General features: G+C 36.0%; 1 protein-coding gene and 1 non-coding gene across 2 annotated transcripts in view; both read right to left on the reverse strand.

The window, feature by feature from the left end:
* Positions 1-26,753, reverse strand: part of LOC138703254 (uncharacterized) — a 187,261-nt gene that overhangs the window by 127,546 nt on the left and 32,962 nt on the right. The gene's annotated exons all lie outside the window — the stretch shown is intronic.
* Positions 16,305-16,378, reverse strand: TRNAM-CAU (transfer RNA methionine (anticodon CAU)). The gene has a single exon. It is a non-coding gene; the product is annotated as a tRNA-Met (tRNA).

Raw genomic sequence — 26,753 nt, forward strand, 5'->3', positions numbered from 1 at the left:
TCGAATTATGGAAAAATTCGAATAAAAAAAATGGTACTGCAGAAGACAAAGTACAGGTGTACTGTATGTACTATGTATTAGTATAACATTTCAAGACAACAGGGTATTATAATACAAGAAAATATAGTGCTGTATAATAATAGGCCTATTACATAAATACAGTATGGTACAGCAATTAGTAAACATTTATGCACAACACATACAGTAGTTAAAAAACATACCTTACTAGGCCTTTATTAAGTGGGATGTGATTTTAGTCTGCTTCTTTTTATTGATTTTCTGGGTTACTGTAAAGTCCTCCAGTTTATTTAATGCATCAAACAGAGAACCATGCACATTTTGGTGTCCCTCAATGAATCTTTTTAGCTCTCGGAAGTGAAAGATCGCCCCAGTTGATGTCGGCAGAGAGATTTCGGGAAGTTTAGATTGGTTTTCTTCTTCTTCGTCTGAGGATGCATTTTTGGCCTTCTTGTTGCGTACTTCAGCCAAGATGTCTTCATCCGTAAGCTCCCCACAAACAGCCAAACTGTCATCGAAGGATACAAAAGTCTCGTATGGTAAATCGTGACCCACATCTTCCCAGTACTCAACAGGTGTGATGTCCTCGCTGTCTTGCTGCTGTTGAGATTCATCGCGTTGATGTACAAATCCGGCTTTCCGGAAGCAGTTGGCAACAGTGTCACATGTAACTTTTTGCCAGGCATTTTGAATCATACGGCAAGCGTCTAGAAGGTCTATTTTTACCATTTCTTCAGTATCGATGCCTGACAGAATTTTCTGGACCACAAGTCCCCGATAAAAATGCTTCAGGTTTCGAATTACGCCTTGGTTCATCGGTTGAACTACTGACGTCATATTTGGCGGGAAAAAGAAAACCTTCACATTTTGAAGCAGTGGAATGTTGTTATGCGCTGTGCAATTGTCAATGAACAACAATACCGTTCTATTTTGTCTGTGGAATTTTTTGTCCAATTTAAGTAGCCATTTTGCGAAGAGCTCACCCGTCATCCATGCCTTTTTATTGGCTTCGTATTCCACTGGCTTGGTTCTCACATTTTTAAAGCAGCGAGGATTAGCAGATTTTCCGATCACTAGCAAAGGAAGTTTCTCCGAACCATCCATCTTAGCTCCTACTAAAACTGTAATACGCTCTTTACTATGTTTCCCGGCACTACACTTTTCACCCTTGAACGCAAATGTCTTATCCGGAGTACACTTGAAAAATAACCCAGTCTCATCGACATTAAAAATGTCTTTTGCGTCTTTCTCTGCAATAATTTCCAACAGCTTTCTTTTCCAATCATCAGCTGCTTCTACATTAACCTGTGCAACTTTCTCCGCAAACTGATTTGAAAGAAATGCCATTTCTTTCTTTGAACCCATCAAGCCAGCCAGTACTGGCCTTAAAACCACTTTTCCCCAATTTAGAGGCAAACTCTTCAGCTTTCGCCCTAATTAGTGTACCACTAAGAGGAATGGTTTTGTTATGCGCTTGCGTAAACCATTTCAATACGCTCTCGTCAATGTCCGGATATTCTGGTCCTCTCAGTCGTTTCCTCTCTCCTCCTCCATGCACACCCCAACTGTTAAATATCACATCCTTATTTTTTAAATAAGTCGATAATGTATTCGGAGGAATGCTAAATTCCTTCGCAATCACATTTTTTTTCTTCACGCCCTTTTCCACTTCCTTTATCACTTCAATTTTCTGCACTAATGTGAGTGTTTTGTATTCACCTCGTGGCATTATGAAAATTCGGAACTAAACAACACACTAGATCTTCACAGAACAGACAACTTCATACAGTTACAGTTAGACCATAACGCTCGACAAGATGCGGTGTAGGCGAGTCTATTGCAAGGGGGGTTTCGGTGTTTGTGAAAAGCAATGCACAGTGACCGTTTTAACTGAGTACGGTAACTGTACTTTCGAGGTGAATGACACTCCAAGGGTTGTCAACCCGCACTGGAACCACTTTCTCCGAAAAGGAGATACAATGCATTCCCGGTTCCAGCCTCCAACCCCTATAGTCAGGTCAATTTGTTACAGTACTGACTCGTTCTGCCTTTGCCATATTTCACGGTAAAACTCATGTCCATTCTGGATTTTTTTCTTCGAATTAAACAAAATTATGTTCGAATAAAAGACGATATTTATGCACTATTTCCATAGGAAATTCAAGGGGACAAAGGAAAACTTCGAAATAAAGAATAATTCGAATTAAAAACGTTCGAATTACACAAGTTTCACTGTACAATAAAAATAAAAATAAAAAAATACAAGATTGGCGTGATTTGTACAATGCCTAGATTTCCTGTCGTTTTCATTTTCTATTTTCAATTTAAAAGTTTAGCAATGCCAGACATTCACTTGCTTTCCCTTCTTAGCCCGTAGGCGGGCGTTTCTGCTCACATCCCCTCATGAGCACGAGTCTTACTCATTCAGGAGTGGGCTAGTTTATCTTACATTGTATTAACTTGTAATTATTTCAAACTTACTAGCAATAAAAATAAATAAATAAATAAATAAATAAATAAATAAATAAATTGTTGTCATAAGTGCGTAAGAAAAATGTAATTTTGTAGTTAAAAATGGAACAAGAATTCTGTACGAAACTATGGAATTCACAACACATTTTTAGTTTCAGAATACTAGCTAATTCAAGAAATTATACTCCTGAATTCATTCTTTATCTGTAATATTCTTTAACCCTTAAAACTAAAGAATAAAGGTATTTTACAAACAACTTCAAATTAGTGTAACTCTGAAAATATTGAGAAAAGGATTCATGCTGCCATGAATTTTTTGCTCAAATGTCTTTGGAAATATGCTCTGTAAGTGCCGGTAACTCCTCGTGAATCACCCTGGATATATATATATATATATATATATATATATATATATATATATATATATATGCGCAATCTATGCCCAGAATATTATGAGATTCAATTTATTGCAGATACTGTAAATCAGGAATAGCCTGCTCAGTATGTCTCCTACTGCTATTCCATTGTGGTTTGTTCAGAACTGTACTGCTTATTCACTGCAGCTGTTTTCCATTATGCAATATGAGAAGTTTTCTCGGACAGTTCAGCCGCGAAAATTGAAGAGCACAGAGTGAACATCAGGTTTCATGTGAATTTTGGACTAATGTAAGTGCCATTGAAACTTAAAGCTTTAACGCAGCAAATGCATGGTGATGAAATGTTTAATGAGCGCGGCTCCTATCTGATTTATATTGAAAATGTGTTCCTCACTACATTTCGTAGCTATTTAAGCTACATAACCGTCACCTGCAAAATGAAGGTTAATGTGATGGACCCATTTTGCCAAGTAGCCATGGCAACTGATGTTTTAGATAATTATTATTAATTAACGATTATTCATTTCATATTATTAACACTGTGAGTAATGAATGGAATATTAGAGTAGCTATAGGCAAATGGAAGAACAGGAAGCCACTTAATATCATTATGAATTAATTCAATGAATAGCCCAAGTCAATTAACATTTTATGATGTCGAAATTGTTTCTTGCTCGTATTTTCTTCTGACCTTCCGGGTTAGACTGCAGTTGATGAAGGATGGGTGGAGCGGTGAAAAATTCTCTCCAGCACCGGGATTCGAACCCGGGTTTTCAGCTCTACGTGCTCACGCTTTATCCACTAAGCCACACCGGATTTCAGTTCCGATGCCGGATTAAATCCTCTCAGTTTAAGTTCCACGTCTTAGCTTGTATGACAGGGTGACCAGACGTCCTCTTTTACCTGGACATGTCCTTTTTAGGTCTTTGTCCGGGATCCGGGCGGATTAAAAAATCAATAAATGTCCTCCTCTTCGTAACTGGTATGCCTGATATTTTGAAATTATCTGATTTGATGCCTTTTTCAAGTAACTTTCCTGTTGGTGGCAGCAACATCGACGGAATATACTCTTTTCAAACGATCATAATAACTCTCCTTCCTCCTCCTTGTTATGATCGTTGCTCAAAGGTAGCTTAGTAACTATAAATCTAGGTGCAAATTAAATCTAAATAGATATTTTCTGTTCTCTTTAATAATTAATTATAGTTCCCTTGACTTTCATATGTAGCTAATTGTAAAATCATTATTATTAAGTTTTTTATAATTATTTTGTAATAAAATAGATATTAACATAGCGAGATATTAACATAGCCTAAATCTGTACTGTAAATATTTTGTAATAAAATAGATATTGACGTAATTTAAAGTATAATAATAGGCCTAAGCCTAAATCTAGGTATACATATTTTCTGTCCTCTTTTTTCGAACAATGTCCTTTTTGAAGCTTTGTGTCCTCTTTTTTTTATCGATGTGAATCTGGTCACCCTAGTATGACATTGCTGCTTTTAGATATCGAGAATTTTTCATGCTTATGATATTCATTTTTGTCATTGATTTCTGAAAATAAATCTTTAATATTAGGGGAGACCAGTGTAAAGCGGCCTACCTGGGTAAAACGGCCATGTGTAAGCATACCTTTAGCAGCATTGCCATATTGCCGATTATGTAGTGCACTACGTCAGAACTGCTTCTGAAAGTGGTCTGTAAAGTCGTGGATGGCTGTCTTCACAATTTATGATTATTTCGATATGATAACTGTTTTTGGAGGTTCTGATCTAAGGTATCTACTTATTATTTGATATAATTTCATACATAATATACATAACGTGAAATGTTTATCTACTGCTTGATATAATAGAGGTTATAAAGTTCAACATGCATGTGTTCGAAACTACTTCAAGATGGCGGTGTTATGCTATAAGCTTGTTAGTTTAGATGCATGTGTTCGATGTAAAACGGTCATGCACGGTGGCCGTTTTACACAGTGCTTGGCCGTTTTACACCGTGCTTGATGGTTTTACTCTGATATCTCTGACGTAATACATTGAAACACTAGAACTTCTACAAGTAATTCGGTTTCTTTTCCAGTATCAACTAGGCTATAAGTAGACTTATTAGGAACACTGATAGAAATTCTTGGAGCAGGGAAAATATGAGGGAAGCCATTAAAGCTGTTCAGGAAAATAAAATGAGAACTACAAAGGCAAGCAAAATGTATGATTTGTCTAGAACCAATCTGAGACGGCGAGTCGAAGAAAGGAATATAGATGCCATGTGCTGAAAAACTAAAAGAGAAAGCTGAAGCAGCCAGGTTCAAGAAAATAGTTAGAAAAAGAAACATGTATCATAAAATAATTTTGGTAAAGAAGAATACTAAGAACATTGAAATTACAAGTAGCGAAGAGAATTTAGACGATGAGGAAGATGCTGAATGCATATTTTGTCAAGAAAATATCCACTCCATTTCAGCTAGTGGTGAAGGATGGGCTCGCTGTATGTCGTGCGTGAAATGGGCTCATGAAGAGTTTCCTGGACTTGATCCTGTAGCAGACGATGATTTCACCTGCGGTTTGTATCGCTAGACTATTAAATTTAAATGTCCTAATTCATGTTATAATTGATACCATATTAATGCTTTCTTTTCAATTATGTGATCTTAGTTAATTAGATTAACATGTTCCACTTTCACGACAATAAATAATATCGTGTAACTATATGTATTTTTCAACTGAATATGTTTTCTATCATATTTTTTCTAGCGTAATATACATTGGGCCGTTTTACACAGATGCCAGTGTAAAACGGCCATTATATTACACTTCTGAAAAATTTTAATTTCGACAATATATATATTTTTTCAAAATTTAAAAAATGCCATATCACTGACTTGGATGATATACAACTCACACCTTTAAATTTAGACTCTTGAGCACACCGAAAGTTGTGTAAAGTAACACTTAAAATTAAGGTGGCCGTTTTACACAGGTTTCCCCTAATTTTGATTGTATAACATTTTTTCCTGGCAATCTAACCTTGTTAACCTTAGTAATGACCGCAAAATTTCCATTTGGTCTGCGCGTCGTCTTGTTTTTCTGTCTTGTTTTAGTGTACCGGTACATATTTCGTTTCCGAATTAAATAGATTGTTTTACTGTTACATTATATAGTTCAATTTGGACCTCATTTAACATGTGTTTCAAAATATCTTCTTTTTGAGCCATTTACAAAATTATAACTATATTTACGTATTTTCTATTCTATGTAATCAATATTCAAATCTGAAATAATGTTTCCGAGATAGTTGAATGACGAATCTTGTTTCTTATTTCCAGAGGGAAATAGTACAGAATTCGAATATGTATTTCATAATTTTGAAATAAATTAAAAGTTACTTTTTAGTAACAGGCTGTATTTAACTTGCATCATTCCCTCATGAATTGGTTCGTAAGTATTGCTACATATTGGCAGACGATGACATTTATAAATCGAAAAAAAAGAATGTAAGTACTGAAAAATACAAATTAGGCCTACATATATCTTTGTTACATCACAGTATTTTATTTTTATATATTCAGTGCAACGAGAAAGCAGTGGAAAAAAATGAATACTGTATATAAGAATGTAATACACGTATTAATTTATAACATGGAAGCTGGGAATTAGGGCTTCGGGTTTCCTTGGAGCAACTGTATAACTTGTGTAGATATTCGGAATATTTCGGAATATTCCCCAAATTAAATTGCTTTCCTAGTAATCGTCGTCGTCCACTTCCCATCATCATTTATTTTTCAGGCACAGTAAATCTAATTCCACGTGGTGCACGGCTGGCAAACTCTCAGCTGTCAAAGTGTTTCACAGCTTCAGCGCGTGCCCACAAGTTCACTGGTACATCTATACTGCTGTACATTAATACCTGTCGTTGGTCCGAATTTATAACTTCAGTTGTGGCTTTTATAACAGTGTGTACACTGCAGACGGCATTATGAAATATTCTTTTTCTTCTTCTAGCATCTTGTACATACTTTTGAAAGCCTTGTACGTCAGCAACATTTGATCAGTCCAACGTTCACTTGGTCTGCCAAGGTTTCTTTTCCCATCAATTTCAAGGCCAATATTTGTTTAGAACTATTCTCGGTTAAATGTAACGTAAAGTCTTCAGTTCCAATTTCAACATTTCTCTGCCCCATTACTTGATCACCTGCTTAAATTAATGATTTTTCTAGTAGTTAGGTCCACATTTCTTCGAACACGCGCACGTTACAGATATGATAGTTAGTCATTGTGTAAATGTTATATTGCTTTTCAGGCATGCTAACAAAACAAGTTGAATTCACCAATTCAAATGCCATATTGTGTGTATATTTTAGGGCCTATATCACGATTACAATATAACATAATATGCATGTTTAGTTAACAGTCCGAAGACTGGATGGAACCTCATAAGATACACCAATAAGGCATCACTCTTGAGGCAACTAAGCCAGAAGATAATGGGTTAGGGTAGCCAGTTACTTTCTCCCTCCATTGCATACATCGCTGGCTAGTAGCATAGTTTACTAATCGGACTTGAGATGTATACAAAACAATTGTTCTTCCTCTGACACAAAAATCGTCAAGTGATATGTACTGTCTGATAATAATAATAATAATAATAATAATAATAATAATAATAGTAATAATAATAATATATGTATATTGCGAAACTATTGTTACTTATTTGTACAGCTAATTGATTGAAACGAACTTCATCATACAAAATTAAATTCTTGCACAGAGTTGAGTCATCACGAGTATGCTTCAATATTTTCATTACCTGGTTAATATATTAAGAAAATCCTCATATTAAAACAACATTCTACTTTAAATATGGTATGGTTTATATCAAAAATAAAATTTCACAATTCTCATTACTCCCTTTAACATTAAAAGTAAATAAATAAATAAAAATAATTGTTTTCTTGCTGATTAGATTTAAAAAATATGTGTAGCAAAGGCAATGAAAAATAATAAATAATAACAGCAATGAATGTAACGTGATACGGTTTTAGAAAGAATATTGACTTTTTAAAACTATGAACATTTATTTATAGCTAATAACATTTAGTGCCTTAGGGTCAGGGTTCAAGGTTGGTGGCACTGAAGTGTCAGCAATCTTTGATTCATGGCAAGAGGGCAGCCCTCTTGATTCACGGTACCTCACCATACTGTGATCCTCTCGACAAATTTGACTTCTTGCAATTCTTCCTACGTTGAATTATTATTCCATTAAACATCTGAAGTGTTAAACTTATTTCTTAATTTTACATTCTGTCATTTACTTTGTGTTCGTCGAGAAAAATCTCAGGGTGCAGACGAATTTCGTTTCTCAAGTTCATAAACGTCTTCGATTTCTTGCTTAAAGCGCATTATCTTACTTCCGGGCAATGGAATTGATAGGGGAATTACTGTATTTTACAAAGCTGTAGATAAAATGTTTTTCCAAATTTGTCTTTAACGTTTATTTTATTATCTATATCATACGATTTAAGCTACTTATCTTCTTATTTAAATCAAAATCTGCAAATAAGATAAACAGCATTAGTAGATATTGCTTTAAATTTAGAGGGAATACTATTAAATTACAGTTTAGCAACATTTTCTGCTGTATATATTGATTTTTGTAGCACCCAATTCTTTTCAATCAATTACAATTAGTAATTGATTAGTAATTATTATAGATGTACATTTATCTTCAATATCTGGGCCCTTTGGTCTGTTAGGTCTTCTCTCTTGTGAATAAATTGGACCGGCATTAGGCACAAGTACTGGAGTCTGGCTAGAAATGTGGTCAGCATGGTCAAGGGCGTATTTCAAACAACACAGAACAAACACAAGCTTATCTTGTTGTGAAGGATATAAATTTATAATTTTCCGACGGTAACACTGCGTAACAAATTTTAACTTTTTTTTTTTTTTTTTTTTTTTTTTTTTTTTTTTTTTTTTTTTGCGCTGGGCATGTGATACATGTTTTCTATATAATTTGAGCCTCCTGAATACGAATATGACAATAAAAACAGTTGTTGGTTAAGGTTTTTGAGAAATTTTGGAATTTATATCTATTCAAAATACTGCTTTATATAATGACAATAAGGTTAAATATTCACTGTTCAGAAGATTACAGCTTTCGTTTTCTGCATTTTCTTTCATACTGGGTATCAGGTAAATCACGAGATAAAGTTCAACAATAATCTGCTTTTCTGCTTGTAGACGACTTTTGAACAAGAACATCGTCTTGATGATTTTATATGGTTTCCTGGTTAGTAATGATAAAATTAAGGACGTAAAAGAGTGTAAATATTTGCAGGTCACAGTCACAGAGAATGGCACTTACTTACTTATGACTTTTAAGAAACACTCAGGTTCATTACCACCCTCACATAAGCTCGCCATCGGTTCCTATCCTGTGCAAGAAGAGAGTGACACAAGTCACGGAAAAAAAAGTCAAGATGTGAACCGAAATAAGAATTTATAAAATCATAATAGATATGAAGTTTGATTATTAAGTAAGATTCCCTGTTTAGCTTAGAGTTTTATGTATAACTTAAGCACAAATTGCATTTACAATGTCGAAATGCAAACTGATATCTACTTGTCTACATAGTGCCCTCGAGTCTATAAGATTGATACATTTATCCCATCTTAGCACAAGCTTGAATATTTTCTTTCTGTAGAAATCCGGTTCTTGATGCTTCAATAAATCTTGGACAGTATCCTGTATAGTCGCATCACCGCACCAACCACAAATACTCTTCCTTCAAGATGTTTATTCAGTATCCCAGTCAAATGAAAATCGGATGGGACTAAATCCGGGCTGTAAGGATCAGAAATTTCCTCGATGGCACTTAGACTAACAAGCAAACATTCTGATGGGGGCACATAAAAAAGTTATTTTTTTTCTTCCACCACTCGACCGCAATTACGAATCCGTCCAGAAAGTGATTTTCGCTGGAGCCGTTTACAGAAAAAAAGCACAAATGCATGGAAAGATTTATTGAAACAGATGCAGCAATTGTTGCGCTATTTGTCAACATTTTCCCCACTGGAATTTAAACATTTGTCATACCATGCGATCAATTTTTGTATCCTTGTGTCGTAGAAGTCAACCACCTGGGATCGGAAGCAGCGTTTGACAGCCGTCTGCACCTCTCTGTCGATTCCATGATATGACAAATGTCTCAATTCCGGTTGGGAATATGTTGAAAAACAGCTTAACAATTGCTGTGTCTGTTCCAGTAATTTTTTCCAATGAAATTGTGTTTTCTTTCTGTTAACGGCCCCAGGTAAACTTATTTTTACGGTCCTCTTAATTGCGGTCGAGTGGCCAAAATTTGTATAAGCACTTGTTTTGACATTATTAGCATGGTGGAAGAAAAATATTTAACTTTTTTATCTGCCCCCATCAGAATGTCTGCTTGTAAGTCCTACCAGAGATCTAGTACAGTCGCTATTGATGCCTCGTTTTTATTACTGTGATATTCACTTCACTGATCTTAACTTGAGACTGGCAGAAAGATTACAGCCTGTTCATAAGGCATATGTTCGATTTATTTGCAACATTGAACTAGCCATCCTACCCCATTATCTCCTGGCCTAGTTGCCTCATAAGTGTTGCCTTCTTGGTTTCACTTGTGAGGTTCAGATCTGAGGTTAGATCTGAACATATCTCATCTTCACTTAATATGCTCTCCTAGGTCTGACTTATTCTTACTCTTCAATATTCTTCGGAAAGTTAGTTATTTAGCGTTCGCAAAACCATATCACATTCTCCAGTCCTAAATATAGAATATCATTCTATTCTTCATCTTTCATCATTTTTGCAGCTCATCTCTGGAACTATCTCACAACATGTCAGAGACTGTCGGACATTATCAAGTTTTAGATACAAATTAAAACTGCACTTCTTCAATTCGGATTCCCTTCAGTTATAAGCCTTTTACTCTGCCACATTTTATAAATAATATATAGTTATTTTATATACTTTTTCTCACCATCACTACACTCCCTTGATTACCAGATTTATTTATCATCAATTTTTTTATTGTTGTCTTTATTTAAATTTCGTTTTTTATTATTTTATTATATTCCATTTGTTGCATTCTTCAATATGTTTTCCCTCTTAACTATTTGTACTAAATGAGTTACTTATATTGTATTTCAATCTATAGAACTGTGTTTTACTTTCTTGTATTGTGATATTATTTTTATTTTGTATTGTCTCAGTTTTGTTACTATTTTGTAATATGTTAGCATTTTTTGTTCCTTTTCACTTTTCGTTTAACTTCATTGCTTGTGTATTTTGTGACATGGTGGAGTGTAAGAGAAGTCTCTTTGGCTTTAACTTCGCCAGTATAAATGAATAAATAAATTAACTAACAGTGGAGACCAGAACCTAAAAGATAAAGATAATATGAGAGAATGTACGTAAATTGGAAGAAAAATTAGAAAGAGATCAGTCAGTACATGGAGAGGAATTGGAATAGGCACGGTCGACTCTAGTAGAAGGTCGGAAGGCGGAAACTTGGCAACATGTACAGCTGTCAAAAAAAAAAGTGGCCGCACTCGTGAACAGCGAATATTTTCAAAGTCCACTTCGGGTCGCGGCGATGTTACACGATGCATGTGCTTGTACAAGCAGTTCCGGAACTATGAAAGTGTTCCATATCTACGCCTCGTGGACCAGTGGTAGAGTGCTTGTTTAATGATTCAAAGGTCGTGGGTTCGGGCCTTCTTCAAGTTTTCATTTTATTTTTTAATCTTTCTTTAGCGATGTAAATGATATTCAAATTATCATTTATATCCAGTTATCGTTCTTTATGGATATCACGTTATTTATATTTTGTTATCGTTCTTTAGAGATATGAACAAAATTCAGGTCATCATTTGTATTCTGTTATCGTATTATAACGATATGAATAATAATTATTATTGTATTTCCAATGGGCGTCAGCCGTATTTTACATATGTATGTTAGAGCTATAGTTTTATACACAAAAAAGATAAGCATAAAGAGAAATGGAAAAGAAAATTAAATTAGCTTACGCGATGTAAACAAAACATAAACAATCCGTAAATTAGGCATTGCGATTGCAAAAAAAATATCAGGTATCAATTTGTAACATACAAAAACTTAACAACACACATACGTAACACTTCTATAACACAAATATGCAGCTTTCCTTACCATACATCATAAATTAATACACAATAGTCACACAAACACAATCAAACCATAATTACGACATTGCGACGACATCAAGCATCACATAACTGACTCACATACATAACAAATCAAGCATCCGTTACAACACATACACTTCAACATAGTAACCACACTTTTAAAAGTTACAAATTTGGCTCCAAGAAGAATAAATAGGACACTGTTACTAATTACTATTCTTCTACAATTCCTTAAATACATCTGTAATAAATCTGTGAAATTCCGATATGAATAATATTCACGTTTTTTATATTGTTATCGTTCTTTAGCGATATAAATAATATTCAAGTTATCATTTATATTCTGTTTTCCTTCATTAGCATTATAAAACAATATTCACGTTATTTATATTGTTATTGTTCTTTCGCAATATATTAATTAAACAAACCGATATTTATCATTTATATTCTGTTATCGTTCTTTAGTGAGACTGTATAAATAATATTCAAGTTATTTATATTGTAATCGTTCTTTAGCGATATAAATAACATAAATTTAATATTAGGTTTGGAAAAATCCAGTTGCATAATACTGGTATTAGTTTTTCTTTTTGTATTATTACATTATACTATCTTGAACCACAATAAAATGAAAAGGAGTAACGAGGAATTGAACCTGAGACGTTGACATCTAAATTCCGACGTTCGTCCGCTGAGCTACGAGAGCAAAAGTGTGGAAACATTTTTGGAAAAATTGGCCCAATCACACTCTAAGATCTTCTGATGATTCGTAGAAGCTAGTCCAGGATGCGGGGGGCAAAGGCTAATTGAGATTTCCCGGTCTCTGACCGGGTCAAACATCCTGATAGAATTAATATTTAACCCTTGCCGTGACTTTCGGTGAAGTCCGGAGGGCCCAATTAGTCAAATCCACTCTCCTCATCTCCACGCTTGGGCCCCTTGGAATTTAATAAAATGCGAAAGAGATTGTGGTGTGCGGAAAGCAACGGGATGTTACCGCATTTAGGCCTATCCTTCCTAAGAAAACTGCAAACATGAACAAAGGAAGCTTTTAATAGAAGAAGAAGGATCTTCTGCGGACCTCTGGAAAAAGAACTAAGGAAGAGACTAGTGAAGTGCTTTGTGTGGAGTGTGGCATTGTATGGGGAAGGAACATGGACATTACGACGAAATGAAGAGAAACGAATTGAAGCATTTGAAATGTGGATGTGGAGAAGAACGGTGCGTGTAAAGTGGACAGGCAGAATAAGAAATAAAATTGTGTTTGAAAAAGTGAGTGAAGAAAGAATGATGCTGAAACTGATTAGAAAGAGAAAAAGGAATTGGTTGGGTCTCTGGTTGAAAAGAATAATGGACGACATTAGGATATGTGGATCATATGCGGAGACTAAGAGGAAGGCAGAAAATAGGAAAGATTGGAGATTGCTGGGTTTGCAGTTAAAGACCTGCCCATGGACAGAACATTTATGTGTGTATGTTCAGAATGCCTGGAATATCGTGTCTAAGAACAGTCGCTATTTGCAAAGACTAGTCAATTCCATGCCCACTCGACTGCAAGATGATCGAGATAAGAGGAAGATAGACTAAATATTGAATTGTGGCTTTTTGTTTTGTTTTTTGAACGCTTAATTGTTTGAATATTTTAAGGCCGACGCCAGTAAATTTGTTATGTTTATGCCACGAAAGATATTTTATTGAGAATAAAATCTTTTTTCTTTCCATTTGCAGCCACAATATCATAATGATAATGATAAAGTCATGGCATAATATATTAATGAACCTGATGTTAATTACTAAAATAATCATAAAAGAAAAAGGAGCCATTATGTCTAGTTTGTCTCTCTCAAAAACAGAACAAAAAAGGACATAAAAAGCACGAGGTTGTAGTCGAACGCAGGACTTCATGAATAAGACGCCTGAATGTTACCATTATGCTATCGAATAACACACAGTATACTTCAATTATAACTGTAGATATCAGGCAACGTGGTCCAACAACATGTAACATCGCCTGTCTCCGAATTGTAGCGAAGATACCCGAAGGGAACTTTGCTTCAGGAGAGCGGCCACTTTTTCTTTTGACAGCTGTACATAATGTAATGGAATTTTTTTATAAATAATATAAAGCTATATCATGTGGGAAATAATAACGAGAAAAATAATGAAGACACGAAATACCCCGTACGAATAATTTCTTATATTAAATTACAGCAATTTTTAAGAGAGGACATTATTCAAGACATATCTATAATCCGTAATGTATTATACTGGCTCCTTCTACGACGTATGATTAACTTTTTTACGGTTTTCTTATGATATTAACATTAAAAACTCTTTGGTTCTGTCAGTGAAGTATGACAGCAGTATAACTGAAAACAGCAGATGACACAGTGTTGCCAAGTTGAGCCTTCCGACCTTCTACTAGAGTCGACCGTGGAATAGGCCATGAAGAGAAGAGACTTGGACGAGATTGACTGTCATGACGATGGCGGTGAGGATGTGAAAAACGACCACATCCCTTTGTACGTGAATGTACTGTCAGGTACAAGAATGTGTGCATCGACGTGTTCACAGTGCAGTGTCCTAAATACGACAGCTCTGGAAAAATGACATCCATGGCAACGACCGGAGGAAACAGAGATGCACTAAGACTGGAACTCTTATCTGCATCAAAGCAAACATAACTATCTATGTACCAATCTGTTTGCGGCATGGACAATGACATTTTGACCCCGAGGTCTGACGCTTGTCTTGTACCAATATTGACACAGTCCTCCACATTCCATAGATTACAGATCATAGACTACCGACGCAACTAAATAATTTAGAAAATGAAAAGGAAGTCAACAGCCTCATGGCCCTTCCGAAAGATGTGTTGTCTCGAACTGAGTGTCAATATCGTACTTGTCAAATGCTTTTAATTACTTATCATAGCTATTCTCAGAGTGATACTACATTGTACTAATACTTACCTATGGCTTTTAAGGAACCCGGAAGTTCATTGACGGCCTCACATAAGCCCGCCATCGTTCCCTATCCCGAGCAAGATTAATCCAGCCTCTACACTCATATCCCACCTCCCTCAAATCCATTTTAATATTATCCTCCCATCTACGTCTTGGCCTCCCAAAAGTCTTTTTTCCCTCCTGCCTCCCAACTAACACTCTCAGAGTGATTCAAAACCTCTGGAGAACAGTATCTCGGCATCGAGAGGAGCTATAGACTTGTGCCTCACTCGTTTGATTTGTAATAGCGAGTTCTGCAATATTGAAATGATAATAGTTACGTACGACACACTTTGAGGGAACAACAGTGAAAAATTTGTTACGAGCTGGGACTAATTTCGGAATGTCACTTAATATGAAAAGAAACTATATTGTATGACTTTCATTAATTATTTCTCTTATCATATACCCAGACTCTCTATTTGTAAACCGAAACAAAAATAAAATGTTTGAACCAACAATACTGGGCAATAAAGCCTTTGTAAGACACTTGTTTTTTATTTTTCATTTGCCATTTTAGTGTCATAGTATTGTGTTACTGAATACGTCTTGCATTTTTCAATTTTTAAGGAAACCTGTGCTAATTGTGAGCTACGGAGAATGGAGTTACAAGCAGAAGAAAATACGAACATTTATGACATGTTCTTTTGTTTAAGTTTAACCGAGGAGTAAAGGCATCGGAGGCCGCTAAAACCATTTGTACCGTTTACAGGGAGAACGCAGAAAGTACGGTATGAAAATGGTTTTCTCGTTACAAAGGTGATTATTTTGGCATAAATGATTCTCCACGTTCAGGAAGATCGTCCGACTTTCATGATACACGCTTTAATTCACGGTGTACCATGTCAATCAACTCAGGAATTGGCCAATATGGTGAATTGTGACCAATCAACCATCGTAATACTATATTTGCATTCCGTGGGAAAAGTTTAAAATTTGCTTATATGGGTACCGTACATTTTCGGCGAAAACAACACAAATCATCGGTTTTAATTATTTGTGCTTCTTTACTTGCTCGTCGTCGTTTAGCTCGTCAACAAAATTAATCGTTTTTGTTCCGGACTGTTACTGGTGGCAAAAAATTGTGCCTTTAGACCAACACCAAAAACAGAAAGGAATGGTTTACTCTTAAAAGAAAACAACTCCTAGTGTAAAAGTTGGTGTCCATACACGTAAGCTAATGTGAAGCTTAATTAACATTTGAGGAGAAAAATTCGCTCCGGCGCCGCGGATCGAACCCGGGTCTCTTGGTTCTATGTACCAAGCGCTCTGACCACTGAGCTACGCCGAATTCAAGCCACAGCGCCGGACCGAACCTTCCTCCTTTAGTGTTTCCCTTTGTGGCCGGACCCCAAGTTAGGCATATACGTTGACTTTTTTTTATGTCCAAGTCAACCTTTAATATTCTCATAGCTAGCAGTGCATATTTCTGTACAGATTACTGTGCACTTAACTGCGGAATCCCGGCCAAACAGTCTCTCAGTTGAGTGCGCCCCGTGTATAATGGCAGTTGACTTGGACATAAAAAAAGTCAACGTATATGCCTAACTTGGGGTCCGGCCACAAAGGGAAACACTGAAGAAGGAAGGTTCGGTCCGGAGCTGTGGATTGAATTCGACGTAGCTCAGTGGTCAGACGCTTGGTACGTAGAACCAAGAGACCCGCGTTCGATCCCCGGCGCCGGAGCCAATTTTTCTCCTCAAATATTAATTGTCAATATTACAGATATTATTCTTTGGAACAAATTAATAAAACCTTTAATATTCTAATGTGCATCTGTTAGGAAAAGGAAGGCATCACCTACTATGAATTGCTTCCGAGGGATGTAACCATCACTGCTGATATTTATTGCTAACTACTCAGTCGTCTTGAGGCTGTAATTTAAGAAAAATCACAGACAAGACCGCATGAAATGATTTTGCAACATGGCAATGCCCGTCCACAATACTGTTAACATTACAAAACGGTTATCCAAGAACTCGGTTGGGAGGTTATTCCACATCCACCCTATTCTACTTATATTGTTCCATCAGATTTTAATACTTTCTGTTCTGTATCCAAGACTCTGAGGGGAATCCCCTTTAATAACGAGCTGCTCTTCAGAATTCACTTGACGATTTCTTGAATTCCAAATCATCGGATTTCTTCATGAGTAGACTCGAAAAACTGCCAGAATGTGGAGAGTGAGTCATAAACAATGTAAACTTGTAGACTATATATTATTGATTAGTTTATATACTTCTTTTATGTAAAATAATGCATTTAATGAGCAACACTATTTACGAATTTATTCATCAACCTAATAAACATGTCCATGTTTATATTTAAATAGGGTACATATATTTTTAGGTTATTCATTTATAGACTCATGTAGGCTATTGCTTTATGGTTTTTGTGTCATTATTTAGACGTTCAAAGGAAGGTCTGAACAAATAATAATTGATCATGACTGACATGTGTTCTTATTCTCTGATTCTGCAGAATAGCTCATGGTAACGAATTCAACAGGTAGGTTGTATACTTCTTCATCTAGCCTCTTCGGTTTACCTGACTCATCAATTCATCATACAACCCAATTCAACATCGATACACCACATACCGGTGGAACAACTAAAAAATTAGCAAAATTAAAAAAATATATATCATATGTTATTCACATGTCAAGCACATATCTCTAGCCACACATAGTGCATTAGTACGTTACTTATAGTTCATATTAATCATAGTTTGAATTTTAGGAAGAAGCACTACTGTACAACCGAGCACTGTGAGCGAAAAAATCTATTGCTCTAATCATGGAACTGGGCGCATTCCCAACCCACATCAGTTGACTACACTAAGATTCGCTACGTACCGCAGGCAATCCCACTCGTCCCTTTCCAACCTTTGTAGTTCAGGCACATCTTTCTGTCCAATTGCCTGAACAAAATTTAATAGTGTTATTTGTCCCATTTCCAACTCTGTAACTTACATTTGTTTTCCACAAAGTAATCTTTATTTGTCACAGCGCCAAACAATGTCACCGTTTTCAATGTACTCTATATTTTATGTAACGGTATTTGCCTAAGACAATTTTACTTAGTCGCATTGTGAACTCACTGCTCTCATTTCAGAAATTCTTTATAGGGTGGATTGCTAGCTGGTGTGTAGAGTTACGAGTTTTACCATCTTTAGTCTTGGGTTGTGATGTTCACCTGTCTTGTTTACTTCAATTTTTAGAACAGAAGACGATGGTAAATTGAGCTACAACCAGTCTCTCTGCCTTTCACCGTGGTGATCCGGGTTCGATTCCCGTCAGGATTATATAGGAATTCGTGGCGGACAAAGCTGGCGCGATGAGTTTTTCTAGGGTAGGCAATGCCATCTGCTGGCTCTGTGACGTCACACTCATACGTCTCTGCTTTTGAGTAGAATGACCAGATTCACGTCGATAAAAAGAGGACACAAAGCTTCAAAAAGGAGGACATTGTTCGAAAAGAGAGGACATAAAATATGTACTTAGATTTAGGCATAGGACTATATTATACTTTAAATTACGTCAATATTTATTTTATTACAAAGTATTTACAGCACAGATTTAGGCTTATATCATACTTAAAAGAATGTTAATATCTATTTTATTACAAAATAATTATGATAAAACTTAATAATAATGATTTTACAGGTAGCTACATATGAAAGCCAAGGGAACTATAATTATCAAGACATATCTACATTCGCACATCGATCTCTCGATTTACTAGCTACTTGTAAGCAACGACTATAACAAGGAGGAGCAAAGAGAGTTATGATCATTGGCAAAGAGCATAGGCCTATTCTGTCGATGTTGCTGCCACCTACAGGCAAATTATTTGAAAAGGGCGTCAAATCAGATAATTTCAAAATATCAGGCATACAAGTTACGAAAAGGAGGACATTTCTTGATTTTTAAAATCCACCCGGACCCCGGACAAAGGCCTAAAAAGGAGGACATGTCCGGACAAAAGAGGGCGTCTGGTCACACTACTCTTGAGGTCCTTCAGAGGGAAAGCATAGGTAATGGAGCAAAGTAGTGGGAGTGGCAGTGGAAGGAATGGAGATTTGTACACAAAAGCGGATTTAAGAACTCTGTTCTTGATTTATTAATTGGAGAGAATGGTTTTACTCGTTATATTGATTTGGCTACTTTAAATTAGAAGTGATAGCATTGATTCCAGATTAACTGTGTTTATTAAAGAAGCTAATTTATAATACTTATTAATATGATAAATTTCTCTTCATATTGTGACAGCGACGTGAGATTCGAACTCACGACCAGCGTCCCGCAAGAGAGAAGATCGCGCGGAGCACTTTGGGACGGCGCGCGGCGAGAGAGTGGAGAGGGAGTTTGCGCGCGCATCTTCTGCTTGCCTAGAGAGGCCGAGAAATCCGTCGAAGTGGAAGACTCGCGAATTCGAACTTTCGAGGCTACGTCGCTGTGGTTATAAATTACGGTCGCGAAGGAACGACAGCAGTTTTCAGTTGATTAGTCAGCCTGTCAGTGAGAAAGCCAGAGCAAGCAAGCCAGTCTTGTGTACCGGAGGTCGACTCGAGTGTGCGTCCGCAACTGTATCAGCATCCGAAGGCCTGAGTTCGAGTGCAGTGGACCGCAGTTGGAGGGACCTGAGTTCGAGTGCAGTGGACCGCAGTTGGAGGGACCTGAGTTCGAGTACAGTGAACTGTCTCTGAAGATCTGTGGTTCGAGATACTGTGAACTCGAGTGACTGAGCTAGAAGAACTGTGAACTGAGAACTGATAGTTCTGATTTGTAAATAGTGCTTTGTAAATATTAGTTAAGATTAACAGTTCATTGTTGTTCGTAATAGTCCAAGTAAATTGACATTGCCGTCAGTGGAGTGCTATAACGAATACTGTGTTGAGTAAAAATCTTATTGTTGACGAGAGAATTTAAGGTGAATTGTAGAAATGAATTATTGTTGGAAGAATAAAATCTATTGTTGAGTTGAAATAAAATTCACAATATTGTATATATCCATACGTTACATCCACTTAACATATACTGTTGGTTAACAATAAAAGTTTTAAATTCCACAACTACAAATAAAAATAAAAGTGTAATTTAACAAAAATGAGATGTCGCACTCCTTATAGTAGACTATTATAATATTGAAAGAAATTTAATTCCAGAAAATGAATTATTTTGGTACTTACTTTTTCTAATAGTTCTATATTTAAATAGCTGAACATTTTAGACTAATTATATTTAAAAAAAGAAACAAGGAAGATTTTATGAACTATTTTGTTATATCTCACTAGTAGTCTACTTGTGCTGGTCCTTCCATGTTTCTAATGCGTTTTGCTTTCACAAGTTTTTCTAAATTGGGAACTGTGTTATAAGCAACATTAAGTCGAAGAACACTCTATAAGTTATAATCCGATAGTTAACTTCATTACCAGGGTAATATATTTTAATTTAATGATAAAAGTTGCTCGTGGAACCAAATATATTCAGAATCTACGTTATAAATCCATATAGGAGAGGAAATCATGTTCTATGAAACTCGCACAAACTGGTTTTATTTGTACATTATCCATTCTCTAATTCTCTATCACATCGTAGATGAATAAACCCTAATTGTAGTTCTGAAACAATGTTATCTCCATCGACTGAATATGGTGTGTCAGATGGTTAGGAATCGTGACTCAGAAGGTTTAATTCTTGAATCTTGATTCAAATTCCAATCTAAAAATTCCTAGTGTCTGCATGAACTCTTCAGTATTTGCAGCGCCTTTCAAAACTGAGAAGTATAGTATTAATCTGTTGGTCACTTGGCTTTTGAATATATCGTCGTTAATTTTATGAAACCTCCTATGTGACAGTATAGAACGGGTTTTTTTTTCAGGAGGAAGGGAAAAGTAATTAAATATCAATAAGCCTACATAAGAATATTATATAATTAGGTAGAAAACGTTGGTGAATATCATGAACATCAATGACATCATCGAGGATTAGTGTAGCCCTATTGATATTTAACTAAATTTTTCTTCCTCCTGAAAAGTTATGCTTTGTACTGTCGCATAGGAGGTTTCATAAAATCAGCGACGATATATAGCTTTTATTCTAATGCTATAAGTTTGTCGTACTTTTGGCAATTATAATCTCTTAATCGTAAAGAATTATTTCCTTGTCGTTTAAAAGGCCGTTTTGAAGACATACGACCTCGGAAAACAACATTACCCTCCCTCACGTGCTCCACAGCTCTGCTCCGAGAGGGGAAACGCGCTCCGGCGTCACATGTTGCTCAGTTGGAAATGATTGTTTTAAGTGTTCTCTCGTTTCCTCTCACTATTACCATCATTCCACTAACACTTCACCATCAGCCTCATTCTGCGAGGTCCCGAGCCAGACCTCCACAACAAATAAAAACGGATGAAAGTTGTAGCCTACACATTTGTGTTTAATAAAGACTATTATTATGTTTCTTCATCTTTAATACGGTGCAAAATTTAAAAACCTCGCACCATTTATAACACGTAATAAGAAGCGTTACTGTATAACAGTTTTGTGACGTGCATAGTGAATTAAGGAAATAAGACAATATTATTCCTGTTGTAAATCCCTGAGATTTATTCAGAAAATCTCGCATAAAGAGATTTAGCAACGAATTTCTTACAGATAAAACAGTGCTATGATATGTGATTGAAACAAAACGATTGACTTGATATGATTATTTTACACTTTGGACGAATAGGAAACGAGAGAATTCTAAGAAAGTCTTTAAAATATATTCGTACCAAGAGAAAGAAAAGCGTGAAGTCAAGAAATTTCTGGAAGATAAAAATAGTTAGAGGGGATTTGAGGAAATCCCTATGATTGTGTGTAACTTCTATACATGAATTGGGATAAATAAATACGATTTTATATCAGATTAACTTATCCCTTTGAAGCACAAATTAATTTTTTATGTTTTTCATATCATGGATCATACCAAAGCTTCAATCATTTTTTTCAACATTTTAACTGTGCACACAATTTCAAAACACAGATGGCACCTCTACGTATACTCAAGCAGTGGTTCCATGGTGGAGTATCCATGCCATAAAATTTAGAAGGAAAGAAAATGGTGGTTCTTCTGAACAACCACTATGCTGCAAAGGGTTAAGTGTGTGTACTGAACGTAATAAAATAAACTATGAATAGCAGTCAAAGCTCCAGTAATAATAATAATAATAATAATAATAATAATAATAATAATAATAATAATAATAATGGATTAAAATAGAAAATACTATTAAGAGAGCAAGTTACGAACTCTTTTTAAGTCACAGACTATTAAATGGTATAGACCTATGCCTATAGCCAGATGAAAATATCTCGTAAATATTATTGTTATTTATTCATTTGTATATGAGTATGCCAAGGTTATATTATCTTTCTGTAGTTACGCATGCATTGTGCACGAGTCTGTCAAAGCACAACTGAGGTCATGTGACCAATATTATTGTAAGGATAGAATTGAAAGAGGAAATACTCAACAGCATTTAGTAGAAAAGTATGTTATTCGCATGACAAAAGCGGTGAATAATAAAATAAAAAAATTACGAAAAAAGTATTTCTCTTACTAACTTTAAGATCAACCATATGCAGTAACAGTTCAAAGTCTATCGATTACATTCGAGTAAAGATTCTAAACAGAGATACTTGAACCAATCTGACTTCCTGTAAAACACTCAATCTGACTGCCCGTCTTAATTGTTTACCCAAAATGATCGACATTTTCACCACTGCCTCCTCCAGCACGCAACCAATGTACTGGGTGTTCAGTTGAAAATGTGTCATGGCTCGCTGTATGTCGTCATATGGCTATCCGATGAGCCTAGAGAATTCAATCTTCCTACACTTCCGCAGAGGCGTATTACCTAAATGCGAGAGAAGTTGCCTAGCAAGTACGGCGTTCATTCTGAAGATTACTTACCGATACGTACGGTAACGTCTGTAGTGGCAAGAATGTGAACTGTTTGGAAACACGTACTGAAGTGAGTTTTTTTCTTACTGTCGGGATATGGGGAGAGGGTTAAGACGATTACTTACGTATTTGTTGACATTGACTTCGACGGTCAACATGGCACGGAGCATTTGATTTGTGTTGTGGAATGTTGCCGTACGCAATCGATGATAACAAATACCCTGCGTACGACTTGCCCTCGCAAAACACAGTTCGAAAGAGGTTATGGTAGCACACAGACTTTACAGACCGCCATCTGTTGCTACGACATTCAAGTTATACCGTACACGTTCTCAAGTTCAGATCGAACGCCTTGATTAATAGGCAACTTCTCTAACATAAAAGCTGAAACTCGCTTCAAATCGCTGCCTCACAACAGTGACGTCATGACACACTTTGAAATGAAACCCAGTAGAATGCACAAGTGGAAAGGAAGTACACACATCACGCAAGTTGCATCTGCAAGAGTGGTGCGCAACAACAGCCGTCTGCATGCGTAGTGGCAAGCCTCCACCTACGTAGTTGGAAATGCCACTTTATGACCCGTGGTGCGCCTGATAATGTATGCTACGAGCTCGTATTATGATTGTCCAAGTCCGACAGGTAGCCTGTGAATCCGATATTAAGAAGTGAGCCATCCTGCCTGTCCCTGATAGAACCTGGTCCTATCCGCAGATGAGCAGCCTAATGAGCCCTAAGGGTCTGGAACCTCAAGCCCTTCCTCTTATCAGCGTCAGGAATCCGTACTACCTCCAAGACTTCATCCCAGCCTATTTTTACTCTTGCAGATGATAGATGAAATGAGGGGACAGTGGAGAGTGTTGTACCTCAAGAAAAACGCTTCTTCTTTATCTACCATATTCCATCACAACCTGGCCAGGAATCGAATGCGGGCCGCCTGAATGGAATACCAACGAGCTGTTTCTACAACATTGGATACATTTTTATCCTCTGGATAGATAGGAAAATGGCTACTATACTGGTTGAGTGGAAGAGAAGGCTTTATGGCCTTAACTCTGCCAGTAGAAATAAATAAATAAATGAATAAATGAATGAATAAATAAATAAATAAATGTACGCGGCCATAACTGCTTCTTACTTCCTCTACGCTTCTGCATTTACAGGGGCATCAACTTATGAGCCATGAAAAAGCGAATATCTTATGATAGTTACGTTTGTGAAACTGATATTTTGCGAATCTGGCTTCCAGGTTTACCTTCCTATAACGCTGATTTGAATAAATCATATTATATTAGTAAATGCAAGAATAGCATATCTAATGTACTGGGAATTTCACTAATGACTCACTTTTGTATTGGATTTACTTGATGAAATGCGAGAAACATTGTTACGTCTTGAAATGGTACGTCACAACGCGTTTTTTTTTTTACTCACGACTTAACTAACGCTCTAATGTTTTCCTCTTTTTTTTTTTTTGAAAGAATCAGACACGGTATGATTAGGTTAGGAATGTTAATATTAATATTATTATAAGCCTAATTATTTGTACCTGATGAAAATGTTTTAATAATTATTATTTGTGTATGTGATTCAATTGGAATCTGGCTATTAACTTACTAGCAAAATTATTACTTACTAATGTAACCAGAATAAAATATGTAAACAATTTCAAGTACAGTCTTCCTGATTACAATATTACTCATCTAATGGGAGATTGTTGTTTAGTTAAGTGTCCGAAGACAGGTATGAATTATAGAACTAATTTACCTAAGGATAAATTTAACTTGTTCGTTTGTAGAAACACAAAAAGGTATCATTAGATAAATTATAACCATGAGATAATTTATCCATGGCTACAATATTTCATGAGTTTGTAGAAACCGGCCATAAGTCGCAGATCATGCGGCTACAATACGGCACACTTCAACACGAAGATTCATATCTCGCGAAGCCTTTAGCAGACAAAATACACATCTTACTCTCTACCATCTGCAGTGATGACATTGATCTGAGACATTCTGCGATATATGATCCTCCATATTTAAAATTTCTTCGATTTACGTTGGACGACATTCGATTTCTGTCTACTTGTCTCTGTCTGCCTACCTATAGCTCTTTCCCTTATCGTTCCACCCTTTTGGCTTTTTTCTCATTCTTCTCTCATTATTTCTTGTTTCGTTGTTTTATATGTTAACTCCGATAACAAAATGGACATTGTACTCACCAGCTATCTGCGCATATTCTTCTACTTCCCGTTCTCTCTTATCAAGGGATTAAAGGGACGTGTTACAGAAAATAATACTCGTTTCGAACTTTGTGACATATTGATCTCAAATATCGGATAAATGCTGTTTATGTTGAGATGTTTACCGGAGTAGGATTAAATAAATCAACAATTTCATCAAATTTATAACACAATAATGGGTTTAAAATACCTCCAATAACGTAATTAAACATTCTTTTACAGCTTCGAGACGATGAGATTTAATATTATCTCAATTCAGATGTAATCATCGACAGTTTAAACCGATTTCAACATACGAATCTTAATTTTTAAGACCGAGAATAGTTTTTATGTTATTTTTCTGTCACTTTTAGATAACATAGACTAAGCAAATGTAATCGTAAATATTTTTCTTTGTTTTTATTCTCTAGTGAGAAATGGAATAGGCCTACTAATAATCCAATGCTATTTTTAACATATTAATTGAAAACCGTCGTAGTCCTCATTGGTAAGAGAGATAACCAAGCTAATCTTTGCATCTGAGATTCGCGGGTTAAAGCTCGAATCAGGGCGGTGGATTTTTAAGGGCATGACTTCCTACGGAAGGGAAGTAAAGTTGTATGTCCCAAATTGTACAATTGCGGCACGTAAAAGAATTATGTATCTGATGGAAAGCTCCAGGCAAAATTTTTAGGCCATTTCTCATCCATGTTGAACTTTGACACTCTGCAACTGAAAGCGTTGTTGAAACAATTACGATTGTCATAGGTAGCTACTACTACTACTACTACTACTACTACTACTACTACTACTACTACGATTACCACTCCTTGAAACACTCGTACTACTACTGCTACTATTATTACCACTGCAACTGCTACTCTTAAGCCCGCTACTACCACTACCACTGCTACTACTAGGACCACTACTACCATTATTGCTACTACTACCACTACCACTACCTCTGTCACTGCCACTACCACTGCCACTGCTGCTGCTGCTACTAGCAATACCACTGCTAATACTACTACCACTACTACTACAACTACTAGTAGTAGTAATACTACTGCTAATACTACCCTACCACTGCTACTAGGTCTACCACTACTACTAGTAGTAGTAGTAGTAATACCACTGCTAATACTACCCTACCACTGCTACTAGGTCTACTACTACTACTACTACTACTACTACTACTACTAGGAGTAGTAGTAATACCACTGCTAATACTACCCTACCACTGCTACTAGGTCTACTACTACTACTACTACTACTACTACTAGGAGTAGTAGTAATACCACTGCTAATACTACCCTACCACTGCTACTAGGTCTACTACTACTACTACTAGGAGTAGTAGTAATACCACTGCTAATACTACCCTACCACTGCTACTAGGTCTACTACTACTACTACTAGGAGTAGTAGTAATACCACTGCTAATACTACCCTACCACTGCTACTAGGTCTACTACTACTACTACTACTACTACTAC

The sequence above is a fragment of the Periplaneta americana genome, chromosome 7 (assembly GCF_040183065.1).
Source record: "Periplaneta americana isolate PAMFEO1 chromosome 7, P.americana_PAMFEO1_priV1, whole genome shotgun sequence".
Lineage (NCBI taxonomy): Eukaryota > Metazoa > Arthropoda > Insecta > Blattodea > Blattidae > Periplaneta > Periplaneta americana.